This window comes from Scyliorhinus torazame, chromosome 2 (genome assembly GCF_047496885.1).
Source record: "Scyliorhinus torazame isolate Kashiwa2021f chromosome 2, sScyTor2.1, whole genome shotgun sequence".
Taxonomy (NCBI): domain Eukaryota; kingdom Metazoa; phylum Chordata; class Chondrichthyes; order Carcharhiniformes; family Scyliorhinidae; genus Scyliorhinus; species Scyliorhinus torazame.
Genome location: NC_092708.1, coordinates 325,041,464 through 325,055,991, shown reverse-complemented (window position 1 = coordinate 325,055,991; position 14,528 = coordinate 325,041,464). Strand labels below are relative to the sequence as shown.

The 14,528-nt window shown below is 46.4% G+C and overlaps 1 long non-coding RNA gene across 4 annotated transcripts in view; it reads left to right on the top strand.

Annotated features, from left to right (window-relative positions):
* Nucleotides 1-14,528, top strand: part of LOC140400717 (uncharacterized) — a 72,838-nt gene that overhangs the window by 28,764 nt on the left and 29,546 nt on the right. For 2 of the 4 annotated variants that reach the window (XR_011938090.1, XR_011938091.1), the window contains exon 2: nt 9,014-9,233. The exons of the other annotated variants lie outside the window; for them this stretch is intronic. This is a non-coding gene — a long non-coding RNA (uncharacterized lncRNA). The remainder of the gene's footprint in view (nt 1-9,013; nt 9,234-14,528) is intronic. 4 annotated transcript variants of the gene reach the window in all.

Sequence of the window (14,528 nt, the reverse complement as noted above, 5' to 3'; positions counted from 1 at the left end):
CTTAATAGGAGCCCCAACGGCAATTTTAACGGCTAAAAACACTGTGCGGTAAACCAGAAGGGAATCCCCCCTGGACATGGATGGAAAAAGGAGAGGAAAGTGGCCGGATTGCGGTGGATCCTCTAGAGCAGCGGCCAGGAAGGCTAGCACAAAGCAAGATGGCGTCGAAAGGTGGCAGTTTAATATGGGGCCCTGACCAACAAGAGTTCCTGCGGCGCTGCGTGGAAGAACTTAAAAAGGAGATGAAGAAGGAGCTGTTTTCCCCGATATTTCAGGCGATTGAAGGGCTAAAGGAGGAGCAAAAGACCCAGGAGCAGGAGCTTCGGGTCGTGAAGGCAAAGGCTGCTGAGAATGAGGACGAAATACAGGGCCTGGTGGTGAAGACGGAGATGCACGAGGCACACCATAAACGATGTGTGGAAAGGCTGGAGGCGCTGGAGAACAACGCGAGGAGGAAGAATTTAAGGATTCTTGGTCTTCCCGAAAGTGCAGAAGGGGCGGACGTCGGGGCATATGTGAGCACGATGCTTCACTCGTTATTGGGATCGGAGGCCCCGACGGGCCCGTTGGAGGTGGAGGGAGCTTACCGAGTTATGGCGCGAAGACCGAGGGCTGGAGAAATTCCTCGAGCCATAGTGGTGAGATTCCTCCGATATAAGGACAGAGAGATGGTCCTCAGATGGGCAAAGAAAACCCGGAGTAGTAGGTGGGAGAACGCGGTGATCCGCGTATATCAAGATTGGAGTGCGGAGGTAGCGAGAAGGAGGGCAAGCTTTAATCGGGCCAAGGCGGTGCTGCACAAAAGGAAGATTAAATTTGGAATGCTGCAGCCGGCAAGACTGTGGGTCACCCATCAAGGGAAACACCACTACTTTGAAACGGCAGAAGAGGCGTGGACATTTATTGTCGAGGAGAAACTGGAATAAGCGGGCTAGAAAAAGAACGTTTGGGACAAAGTGGTGGGGTGACTACGTGGGGTGAAGGGGGGGAAATGGGGGAAGAGATGATTTCCCAAGTTGTTAATCCTGCGACCCTGTAACTTCTCTCTCTTCCCCATGTCGTGGGGGAGGGGGGGAGGGAGGATGAAGAGCTGGGGGCGCCGGCCATTGGGGGTGGGGCCAAATGGGAAGCGCGTGCTTTGTTCCCGCGCTATGGTAATCATGGCGGGAACAGGGAAGCAGGAAGGAGGGGGCCTCGCACAGTGGGGGCCGAGGTCACGGGGGGAAGCCGAGGTCGGCCAGAGTTTGCTGACTTCTGGGAGCAACATGGGGGTCCAATTATGCTAGAAAGGGATCTAGCGGGGGGGGGGGGGTTAACTGGGTTGCTGCTGCTGGGGAGAAGGGGGAGCTGGTATGGGGTGGGGTGGTCGGGGCGGGAGGGCGCCGTTGGGGGGAGATACGGCTACGTGGGAACTGGGTGAGGAGCTGGATTGGAAAAGGAGATGGCTCGTCGACAAGGCGGGGTAAAGAGCCCCCCAACCCGGCTGATCACGTGGAATGTGAGAGGGGAGGGGAGAGAGTGAATGGAGTATTCAAGGCATTTTATGAAAGATTATATGAAGCTCAGCCCCCGGAAGGGAAGGAGAGAATGATGTGCTTTCTGGATCAGCTGGAATTTCCTAAGGTGGAGGAGCAGGAGAGGGCGGGACTGGGAGCACAGATTGAGACGGAGGAAGTAGTGAAAGGGATTGGAAGCATGCAGGCGGGGAAGGCCCCGGGACCAGACGGATTCCCAGTGGAATTTTATAGGAAATATATGGACTTGCTGGCCCCGCTACTGATGAGAACCTTTAATGAGGCTAGGGAAAGGGGGCAGCTGCCCCCGACTATGTCAGAGGCATCGATATCGCTCCTTCTAAAGAAGGAAAAAGACCCGCTGCAATGCGGGTCCTAGAGGCCCATTTCCCTCCTGAATGTGGATGCTAAGATTCTGGCCAAGGTAATGGCAACGAGGATAGAGGATTGTGTCCCGGGGGTGGTTCATGAGGACCAAACTGGGTTTGTGAAGGGGAGACAGCTGAACACAAATATACGGAGGCTGCTAGGGGTAATGATGATGCCCCCACCAGAGGGGGAAGCGGAGATAGTGGTGGCGATGGATGCTGAGAAAGCATTTGATAGCGTGGAGTGGGATTATTTGTGGGAGGTGCTGAGGAGATTTGGCTTTGGTGATGGGTATATCAGATGGGTACAGTTGCTGTATAGGGCTCCGATGGCGAGTGTGGTCACAAATGGACGGGGGTCTGATTACTTTCGGCTCCATAGAGGGACGAGGCAGGGATGTCCTCTGTCCCCGTTATTGTTTGCACTGGCGATTGAGCCCCTGGCCATAGCATTGAGGGGTTCCAGGAAGTGGAGGGGAGTACTCAGGGGAGGAGAAGAACACCGGGTATCTCTGTATTTGTTGTTGTATGTGGCGGACCCGGCGGAGGGGATCCCAGAGATAATGCGGATACTTGGGGAGTTTGGGGATTTTTCAGGGTATAAATTGAACATGGGGAAAAGTGAGTTGTTCGTGGTGCATCCAGAGGAGCAGAGCAGGGAAATAGAGGATTTACCGTTGAGGAAGGTAACAAGGGACTTCCGGTACTTGGGGATCCAGATAGCCAAGAATTGGGGTACATTACACAGGCTTAATTTAACGCGGTTGGTGGAACAGATGGAGGAGGACTTTAAGAGATGGGACATGGTGTCCCTGTCACTGGCAGGTAGGGTGCAGGCGGTTAAAATGGTGGTCCTCCCGAGATTCCTTGTGTTTCAATGCCTCCCGGTGGTGGTCACGAAGGCTTTTTTCAAGAGAATCGAGAAGAGTATTTGATTCTCTTCCCGGCCCCATGAGTTTTGTGTGGGCCGGGAAGACCCCGAGAGTGAGGAGGGGATTTTTGCAGCATAGCAGGGACAGGGGGGGGTTGGCACTACCGAGCCTAAACGACTATTACTGGGCCGCCAATGTTTCAATGGTGTGTAAGTGGATGGGAGAAGAGGAGGGAGCGGCGTGGAAGAGATTGGAGAGGGCGTCCTGCAGGGGGACTAGCCTACAAGCAATGGTGATGGCACCGTTGCCGTTCTCACCGAAGAAATACACCACAAGCCCGGTGGTGGTGGCTACATTGAAAATTTGGGGGCAGTGGAGACGGCATAGGGGAAAGACGGGAGCCTCGGTGCGGTCCCCGATATGAAATAACCATAGGTTTGTTCCGGGGAGAATGGATGGGGGATTTGGAGCATGGCAAAGAGCAGGGGTAGTACAATTGAGAGATCTGTTCGTAGATGGGACGTTTGCGAGTCTGGGTGCGCTGACGGAAAAATATGGGTTGCCCCAAGGGAATGCATTTCGGTATATGCAACTGAGGGCTTTCGCGAGGCAACAGGTGAGGGAATTTCCGCAGCTCCCGACGCAGGAGGTGCAGGATAGAGTGATCTCAGAGACATGGGTGGGGGATGGTAAGGTGTCGGACATATATAGGGAAATGAGGGACGAGGGGGAGATCATGGTAGATGAGCTGAAAGGGAAATGGGAAGAAGAGCTGGGGGAGGAGATTGAGGAGGGGCTGTGGGCTGACGCCCTACGTAGGGTAAACTCATCGTCCTCGTGTTCCAGGCTAAGCCTGATACAATTTAAGGTTCTACACAGGGCGCATTTGACTGGAGCACGGCTCAGTCGATTTTTTGGGGTAGAGGATAGGTGTGGGAGATGCTCGAGAAGCCCAGCGAATCACACCCACATGTTCTGGTCATGCCCGGCACTACAGGGGTTCTGGGTGGGGGTGGCAAAGGTGCTTTTGAAGGTGGTGGGTGTCCGGGTCGAACCAAGCTGGGGGTTGGCTATATTCAGGGTTGCAGAAGAGCCAGGAGTGCAGGAGGCGAGAGAGGCTGATGTTTTGGCCTTTGCGTCCCTGGTAGCCCGGCGCAGGATATTGTTAATGTGGAAGGAAGCCAAACCCCCGGGTGTGGAGACCTGGATAAACGACATGGCAGGGTTTATAAAGTTAGAACGGATCAAGTTCGCATTAAGAGGCTCGGCTCAAGGGTTCACTAGGCGGTGGCAACCATTCATCGACTACCTCACAGAAAGATAGAGGGAATGGAAAAGAAGAAGACAACAGCAGCAACCCAGGGGGGAGGGGGGTGGGGGGGTGGGGGAGGAACCGGACGGACTCTCAGGGATGTCATTGTATATGTATAGACACTTGTTATAGGTAATGTATATTGGATTGTTGGATTCTATCTTTGGAGAGTAACTATTTTTGACAAGGCAGTTGCCACTTGGTTTTGTTTTTGTTTTTGTTTATATATTATTTATTTATTTGTTTAAAATTGGCCACAGTTATTTATATTGCTTTGTTGTTGTTCAAAAGAAAAACTATGTACTGTTATGTTTGGCCACAAAATTCTGAATAAAATATATTTAAAAAAAAAAAGTCATCTCTCTTATAAATCTTATCCCTATAATGTAATAAGGTCTCCAGACTTTCTTCTGAGTCTAACTCTTCCAATTCCAACTCAGAAAGCACTTTGTTTCGGATTTTACTGCCATATGGTAGGGAAAGAGCCAATGCCATACCTTGTTTTCTCTTTCCCAAAGCAGTTGCCTTAGTCCACAGAACTACTGCACTTCTCCATTGGTCGTACGATTCCCTTTCAGAAAATAAGGGAGGATAGTCATATCCAGCCATCTTTATCCTGGGTTCAGCCATATATCCATTTTTGTTTTTCTTTTCTCACTCACTCCTTGGTTTGATCTGGAAAAGTTGTATCTTTCAACCCTTCACATTTACACAGCAACCATCCTCTGCTACCAATTGTTAGACGTTTTAGTTGCTGTGATATGAAGAGTCTAAAGTTCTGTTCCTTTTTCACAAACACACATTTATTTCATTCCAACAGCCTTTGCACACTTAACATAAATGAGACAACTAATTGCAATGTCTCTTAACCCATTACTTAACATTGTGTCCTTCCTGTCAACATAACCAGCCCTTCACTGCAAAGTGATGGCGAACATGTGGGTCAACTGAAGAATTTCATACAGTATATCAGTTATTAAAAAGAACCAGAGAACGTTGATCTCTTGCTTGTTGTCAGCTTGTGATCATCTGTAGTGAAGTTCGGAATTAATAGTCACGGCCCTATTTCATATGTACTGAAGCAAGAAACTGCACCTCAACGATGAGAAATGAGTCACCATTGGTAAACTAAATCTCACCAAGATGTCAGGTGTCAGCATGCTCCTCCACAACGCAATCATGTCGGTAGCAGATGTTCTAGAGGTCTATACAAGAGGAGAGGATCACTTATGTTTTGTCTGAAGTGGTGGGCCTTGGGAGCTGGCAGAGGTCCCGGGGTTGAGGGCTGAGGCTGGACATTTCCCCTTGGCTATGCTCCTCAATGCTTCCTGGCAGTGCCAGGGGTGATGAGGTGGGCACTGCTAGAGGGCAGTGCCAGGGGGGTTACTCATCACCACTGGGGGATGGATATTCTCCTTATGTGTGTGGGGGGGGGTAGGGTGGGGGTAGGTAGGGTGCGTGCCAGTAAAGGCATGGTTTTGGGGGAGAGTGCCCACAATACTTCTGTGGTGGGGGAAGCGGTCACCCCAAAGCTTGTGGGGGAGGGGGCCCTTCATGACTACGGGGAGGTGGGAAAGAGTTCATTTTTCTTAAAGATGGTGTCCTGATCTGTGTGTAGCTGGGTTTGCCTGCTCGACCAGGCCCCACCCCGCCAGAGTAATGGTATAAACCATGCCCTACCCCTTCGATTGTTTTTGACAGTGTTGGAAGATCTGGACAGAAAACCTGGCTGTGTTTCTGGAGAGAAACATGCTGGTTTTCAGACAGAACCTGACACCTTGCCATTTTCTTTGGAAATTCCACCTCGAAAGTGGAACAGGATAGTTGGGGAAGCAATACACAGATGTAGACTTGATGCTAGGAAGTTACTTTGAGCATGCAGACATGGATCAGAATGATGATTTCCCACAACATTTATGATAAACTTTTGTTTTAGAAATACCAAAGCCCTATTTTCCTCATGAAATGACTTCTGGTGCGAATCATTCTTTCGGCACAGTCTTAAAGAAACTAAAATATTGGGCTTTCGGTGCAGCATCCTAGCCATTGTTGTGGTCTGGTCTGGGGTCGTAATAGTTTGCAGTAAATTTCATCAGCCATTTGCCCGCCCATTCCACCATCCTGTTTAATTCCTCATGCAGTTCATCACTGTCCTCTTCAAAGTTCACACTACATGCACAATTTGCGCCATTTTCTCCAGTTTGCTTGAACAAGTTAAGCAATGTTTAACCATGTTGGATCATCATTTAACTATAAGTTAAAGTAAATTTTTTTGTACCCAGTTAAAGTTAATTTTTAAATGCAGAGGGTTTCAGCTATATTAAAACCTCAAGCTGTAGGCCTGTGTGTATGGTGGGAGGCATGGTAGCTATTGATTTACCTAATGCATTTTCTCCTCCCTCCATTTAGAAATTGGCTGTAAATCCTTGCTACCGAGCTGCTCCTGTCAGTCTATTCATGTAGCAGGAGGCTACACAACCAGCTTTAATCCACCAGGAGAACACAACGATAATGATATTGTGATCACTTAATTGCATGCTGTAAATGGCTATTTTTCCCCCCTCATGATTGAATTTGCTATTTTTGTATGAACAGAATCGCAATGAATCTTGTATTTAGGAGTAATCAAAATCAGCAATTTTGAAATGAAAACAGAAAATGCTGCAAATTCCCGGCCGCTGTGGAAAGAGAGACAAGGGTTAATGTTTGAGGCCAATGGCCTTCCATCAGAACTCAGTGTTGATTTATTAGATCAATGTGCGCATTCTCTCACTAGATACCTTTGTCACTCAGAATTTCCTTAAATGCTGGAAAGGACAGACAAGGCTGAGTGAAGACGAAAACTGAAAGGGGATGTCAATAGATAACAGAGAAGCTGCTGAGCTGGAGAATACAGTGGCTGGATCTGGTGGGACATATACACATTGACAAATAACTATTTCTATCCAATTTATATAGAGGTTGCCACGCCAAGATGACACATATATATTTATATATACACACAAGTGAAAGGCTTACCCACCCAACGTTCTGCTTCGATGAGTAATAAGACTGAATCACTGCATATCTTGATTCCAAGAGTTTGCCAACAAATGCAATAAACTGTGGTGCCAGAAATGTGCATAACTATTATAATAAACTGTGGGAGAAAATGGTGTGGTGAGAATAAGATTGTCAACAAACACTCTGAATTAGAAATTTTCTCTGGAATAAAAAAAACAGGTTTCCCTGCGACCTATTGTGTGGCAGTACACGATCAATACTGCCAATCGGTCAACTGCTCCCCCAGTGGCCGGGTGGCTAAAGACAACAACTAGTGTAAGCTCCAAATGCTAGGTTCAGTTCCTGCTCTCAGGTGAGTTGATTGACATGGGCAGGGGCAGGGGGCGGGGAATTTCTGTCGGCGTGATTCTCCGTTTTGCCGGCGTGGGGCTACCCCACAATGGGAAACCCCATTGACCGGCCGACGTAACGGAGAATCCCGCCGGTGGGTCGGGGCAGGAATGTGGCGTGGCGGGGCGGAGAATCCCGCCCAGGATGTTTTGATTTCCTCTCTCCCTGCCACACCAAAAAGAGACCAAAAGGTAATCTAGCCGCTCACCCTCAGGTGTTATGTTTTCAGCAAATGCCCAGCTTGACCTCAGCCTAGCCGCACTGCAATCCAAGGTCACAAAAGGTGATATATAATTGCGAGACCTTTCTTTTCTTGATTTAAGTGGCCCAGTGGACTGTGAGGTGTGATGATCAATTGGGGTTCTCACTCAGAATTAACAGTGGGAAATTCAGTAAAGACCTCTGCCGGTTTAAAATTATATACCGGTGCGAGTAGACCAGTAGTGTCTGGACCAAATGAAGTAGCCACCACACAACAATGCAGTCCCTTCTTCACTGAAGACCGGAGAAGAATATCTCATTCATTATTAAAACACTTCCACATGTTTCTGAAGGAAGTTTCCTGTTCAGTACCGATAAATTATTTTATTATTCCCACATTTTCTTGCTAATCATTATAAATACCACCACATATTTGGTAATTTGATTAATTCTACTTCATCATGAATTTATAGATGTAGTGTGTTTTCTTTGTTATATATGAAAACATAACATATAAAAGTACATGTTAAGTTGCAACACACAACAGGACCTACCAGCCCAATCAGTGTGTTGGCATTTACCTTCCATCCCATTTTCAAATCCCTTCAACACCTTTACATCACCCACCCATTGAATCCAGTTGTGAGTGCTGACAGCTTCTGCTCAATAACCACTAATCTCTGAAGTGAATTCCACAGCCTCACAACAACGAAAAAAGTTTCTCCTGCCCACTGTCCGAATTTGATCTTGCATCTATGGTTCTTTGTATGTGGCCCCCCAACTACAGGGCATAGTCTGTTATATCCGCCCTTTTTCATTCATCCTGCATTGTTCTGATGTAAGAAGATACAATTTATCGTCTTTCTTGGTAGCTATCATTTCCTCATGTTTTTATTTTGGTAAATCAGTGTTGCACGCTCTTTAAAGCCGCTAATATCCTACCCAAGGTGTGGAGTCCAATACTGCACACAGCTCTAAGTGAGGCTCATAGTTACCTCTTGGCTTTTATACGGTATTCCTTTTGTGATGAATCACAGACTTCCATTAGCTTTTAGCTAAGGTGCTACCTTGAATGCACTTGTGAAACTATACCCTCAAATCTATTTGGTCTATTTCCATTCAGTGAATTGCTGTTTTAACAAAAAGTGCTTCACCTCACATTGACGTTGACTCCCACCTACCCCATTTTAACCCATTCCCCCATCTTATCTATTCCTGTCAATTATTAGTTCTGTCAATTTTGACATTGATCAATTTTGAGTCAATTTACATCAATTAATGTACTTTTCTAAACAAAATGTTTGAAGATTTACATACCTTTTTCCTGAAAGCCATGTTATTTTTCTTTACCAGTGAGATCCACCAACCAATGGTGCGAGTGGCCCATTAAAATGAATGGATTTCCATCAACAATCAGAAAATCTGGGATAGCATATGCAGAAAAATGTGCATCCATAGATAACTTTTCAAAATCCATTTGTCTACTCATTGGGATCTGCTTACATAAAAACGTTACTGTCGGGAATTATAGTTGTGGTGAATATTGTGGATGCATTTAAGGAGAATAATTTAGGTAAGTCAGAGTGTCATAGAGTTTTACAGCATTGAAAGAGGCCCTTTGGTCCATCGTGTATCTGCTGGCCATCAAGCACCTATTTATTCTAATCCCATTTTTCAGTACTTGGTCCGGAGCCTTGTATGCAATGGCATTTGAAGTGCTCATCAAAATGCTTCTGCGTTGTGATGGTTCCCGCCTTTACCACCCTTTCAGGCAGCGAGTTCCAGATTCCCACCACTCTCTGGGTGAAAAGGTTTCTCCTCAAATCCGCTCTAAATCTCCTGCCTCTTACTTTAAATCTATGCCACCTGTTATTGACCCCTCTACTAAAGGGAGAAGGTTCTTCCTATAAACCCTATCTATATCCCTCACAATTTTGCACACATGACAGGAAATGAGAGAGAAAGGAATAGAGGGTTATGCTGATAGAGTTGGAAGAGGATGAGCAGGAGGAGGCTTAAATTAGGCATAAATGCTGGCATGAACTGGTTGGGCCAAATGTCCTGTTTCTGTGCTGTATATATATTTTATTTTTATCCATTACTTTATCAGAGTCCCAAAGCCAGAGCTCAGAGTGTGGACAGGGGCGAACCCCTAATCCAGCTCCTTGCCTGCTCCAAAAACCAATTCAAATTGAATCCAATTCATGGTCCCCACTAGACATACCAGATCCAGGCAATACACCTGATCCCATGCTCACCTCAGCCAAAAGGCCAAGAAGCGATTCTGTGCTGTATATGTGATGTAGTTTTATGTAATTACTCTTTATAGCTTCCTTCGTCTTCTGAGGACTTAACTATACCTCCTATTTTGGGTATCATCTGCAAATTTTGCTCCCACTCCTCTAGTTCTATATCTAAATCATGGATATGTACAGTGACCAGAAATGGTCCTAGAAATGAATCCAAGGGAACATCGCAACTCATTATCAAGCATAGGGGTGGTGATCGTGCAGTGGTACTCTCACTGGGCTATTAATCCCAGGACCCAGGGTAAAGTTCTGGAGACCTGGATTCAAATCCCACCATGACAGATGTTGAAATTTAAATACAGTAAAAATCTGGAATTAAAAATCTAATGATTTAAAAAAATAAATTTAGAGTAGCCAATTCTCATTTTCTAATTAAGGGGCAATTTAGTGTGGCCAATTCACCTACCTTGCACATCTTTTTGGGTTGTGGGAGTGAGACCCACGCAGGCACGGGGAGAATGTGCAAACTCCACACGGACAGTGACCCGGGGCTCGAACCCGGGTCCTCGGCGCCGCGAGGCAGCAGCACTAACCACTGCGCCACCGCGCTGTTCCCTAAAAATCTAATGATGACCACAAAACCATTGTGGTAAAAACCCACCTGAGAATCTCCCACCCTTACCAGCACTCTTCAATGGCCACTCTCTCGGCCAATTAGCACGGGCAATAAATGCTGACCTGGCTACCTGAAGTCCGCATCGGATGAATAAAAGAAAACTGTAAAAAAAACTGTATATAACTCTTCCGCTCTATGTTCTCCATTAATCTAACACATTCTTTTAGTCCTGATTGTCAGCCTCCTCCTTATTCTATAGTCTTGAACGTCTTTCGTGTAATCTCCTGTGTGGTACCTTGGTACGTGACTGGGAATTTTGAGGTGTTGAATTCCATTCAAATATCCAACAAGTGGAAAATAACAACAGGCAGGGAGGGAGAAACAAAACCCATTTTCCCTGATGAAAATGTGGAATAAGTCAGAACCACCCACACAACAACCTAACCACTGAAAAATGGAAATACAAACCCACAAAAGCATTTCAGAAAAATAACCAAACCCCATTTGCCCTCTCTCCATGACTAAATGTTTAATTATAGGAAGAGATCAACTTATGCTGAGAGACCTGTGCTTTTTTTAATTGCCTCAGAGTATGTAATTGATATTTAGCCTGTGTCACTCTTTTAGCGAAATGTATTGATTTTTCCATGACAGATACAAGTAACTGCATTGGGAACGGTGCATAACATTCAGCTTGATGACAGCTATGCCTGGTTCAAGGTTTATAAATAAAGCTAACAAGATTATTGCTCAATATCACAAAAACAAAGATGGATTTTCACAATTTGTATCTGTTTACGTCGGCATAGCCTTGAGTTGCTTGGTTTTGGAAAAACAAAACACTGACTCCTGAAATCCAACCTGTTTATACTCTGGCAGTTTAACAGCCTTGGCTCTGTTGCGGCGCTTGCCATTTCTGCCTTTGGGACCAGCCTCGCACTCACAGAAGAAGCACAGCCAATCAGAAATGTGGGCAGAGCCGCACCACACGGGTCTCCAGTTCATCAGCACGTGTAGAAAATTTGCTGCCTTAACTGACGACGACCCCCCCCCCCCCCTCCCCCCACCGCCCCGAATACGCTGGGTGTCAAGTAAAAGCGCTGATGTACATATCAAACGTGTAAAATGTCACAGGACTGTGTGCTCATCCCCGTTTGTGCATCTCACAGCAAAGCTCTGACTTCGTAAATCAGTTAGCGCACTTTGCCGCCCGCCTCAAATTTGGTAAAGTGAAACCAGAATCAAGTGGGATTCTCCATTGTGGGGCTGCTTCACTACCGCTGCCAGTGAGGACAGGGAATGTGGTGCTCAGCCAACTCCCCATTCACCGCGGCGGGAATGGAGAATGCCACCAGCGTGAAGGAACGGAGAGTCAAAGTCAAGAGCTCTTCGTAAATATGACCTGTTATGTGGCAAGTCAAGAGAGACACTTCATGCACAGTATTGAAAGGAATGTTCTGCATTGCACTTTTGTAATGATATTTGAACTGTTATGTAATGTACTTTTATGAATTTTATGAGTAAAGTATATTTTTGCAACAAGAAATTTTCAGGATATTTGCCTTAATATTTTTGACAGCTGAGAGGAAACCAGGGCCTGTTTAACAAGTTGATTGATACACCTGAGGAAGCAGGAGAAGAGCAGGGCGCTAGTGACGCTCCAGAGCATCAAAACTGTTCGATAGCTTGGGGTTACTTGTGGCCATAGCAAGTTTAATATAATAATCTTTATTATTGTCACAAGTCGGCTTATATTAACACTGCAATGAAGTTACTGTGAAAAGCCCCTAATCTCCACATTCCGGCGCATGTTCGGGTACACGGAGGGAGAATTCAGAATGTCCAATTCATCTACAGCATGTCTTTTGGGACTTGTGGGAGGAAACTGGAGCACCCGGAGGAAACCCATACAGACATGAGGAGAACGTGCAGACTCTGCACAGACAGTGACCCAAGCCGGGAATCGAACCTGGGACCCTGATGCTGTGAAGCAACAGTGCTAACCACTGTGCTACTGTGCACAAAGTAAACTGTTAAGTTGAAAAACATGTCACTTTTTTAAAAAGTGCATATCTTCACCATGTGACACGTTGAATGGATGGGAGTACGAGGGCGGTTTGTGTAGAACATACAAGACAGACAGACAGGAAGAGGCCAGCTGCTCCCCCAAGTCTGTCCTATTCAGCTGTATTGCAATGCAGCAACATAACCCTCTAACTTCCCCATCCCCCAATAGCCATGCAACCTCCCGGGAGAGGCAAAACAAAACAAAGCAAGAACCTCAAAGCCAATTGAAGGAAAAAGCAACAGTGGAAAATTCCTCTCAGACCACTGGAGATGATCGAAAAATGCATTGATTTTTGATGAATGGGCAATCATTTGTCTTTTATGATTGCAAATCAGTCATGCCACTGCCCGCTTCTCTCAGGGATGTCTTTAACACGAGGAGATTTTGAATACATTGGAACCGCTGTGGTTTTTTTTAGTAACGTATTTTATTGAGGCATTTGTGATTTTATAACAGTAACAGTAAGTCATATACAAACAACTATAAACATAGTGCAAAGACCCTCTACCTCCCTCACAGGTCCCACCTTCCTTGAACAGTAATCTAGGCTACCCGCCACCCCCCCTCTGCTGACAGTTACATTTCTCTAAAGAACTCGACAAACGGCTGCCACCTCCGGACGAACCATAGCATTGACCCTCCCGCTGTGTTTTTATTGAGTTGAATTTGCTCATTTTCAAACACGGGGGGGGCGGGGGGGGGGGGGGGGGGGGTAGATTTTCCGGCTGTTCTTGCTAACAGGATCTTCCTGTCCCTCTGACGGAGAAGCCGCACCATGGGCTTCCTGGCGGTTGTGGTGGTGGTGGTGGGGGGTGGGGGGGGGGGGGGGGGGGGGGGGGGATAGATTCATTAGGAAATCCCATTGACAGGTGCGGGATCAAAAGGTCCTGCCACTGGCCAATGGCGGGTCGCCTCCTGTTGCCGAGAAACATACCGGGGGTGGGGGGGGGGGGGGTGCATGGTAAATCCCCCAACCAGGGTCGCCTCCTGCTGCCGGGAAACACGGCGCGGGGGGTGGGCCGAAAATCTCCACCCAAAAGTGTCTCTCATTGGGACTACCAGGCAGACTGTCCCATCCCAAGAAAGCTACCTCCTGACCTCAGACTACCGTCATGAGCTCAGTGTTTATAATCTTTTTTGATGTAATCCAGATGGTGAACACAAATCCATCCTTCCAAGTACAGGTTGACCAGAACATATTAGACAAGCCATTTTCTAGTTTTACAATAGAGGAATGTTCAAAATCAAGAAGAGCACTGTATAGAATGTACAGCATAAAACAGGCTAATTGGTTCAACCAGCCCAAGTTTGTGTTGCTGCTCCATTTAAATCTCATCCCAGCCTACACCATCAAACTCGATCAGAATTCAGTCAGTATGGTTGGGACTAGCAGAATTCTGAGCAGTTTTAATTTTAAGTAATTAGGTAGAAAAAAAACAATAATTTCTCTGTTAGTTATTTGCCCATACGTATAAAATACCATAACACATGTTGGCTATCTCGTGGCTATGCAGAAAAGGTGCTTCACGCAGCAAACTGCGTCTCAGGAGTGAGAGACACTGTTCGAGAGGATTGTTTTGACTTTGCCAGTCACTGCTCATTTGCTTGAGCTATGTACTAAAAATGATCCATGCAGCGAAAGGCCAAACGTGAATAACTTGCTCATGAAACTAATACAACTTCAGTGGAGCCTTGTGTTTATGCAGTGTGTTCTGCTGACTCTCAGACACCATTTTAGGCAGTGACTCTTTTCCTGCTTTTTTAGATTGATGAGCGAGCTCCTGTTACTGCTGCCTGTTCTCCAAGCACAAGCGGGTTTTATGTTTTAGTTATTTACAGTTGAACTGATATAATGCTGTTATTCTAATTGTGATCACATTGTCTTTACTGATGTTTCGTATAGGTTTATTTCCTAAACCAACCGTTCAGGAAAGG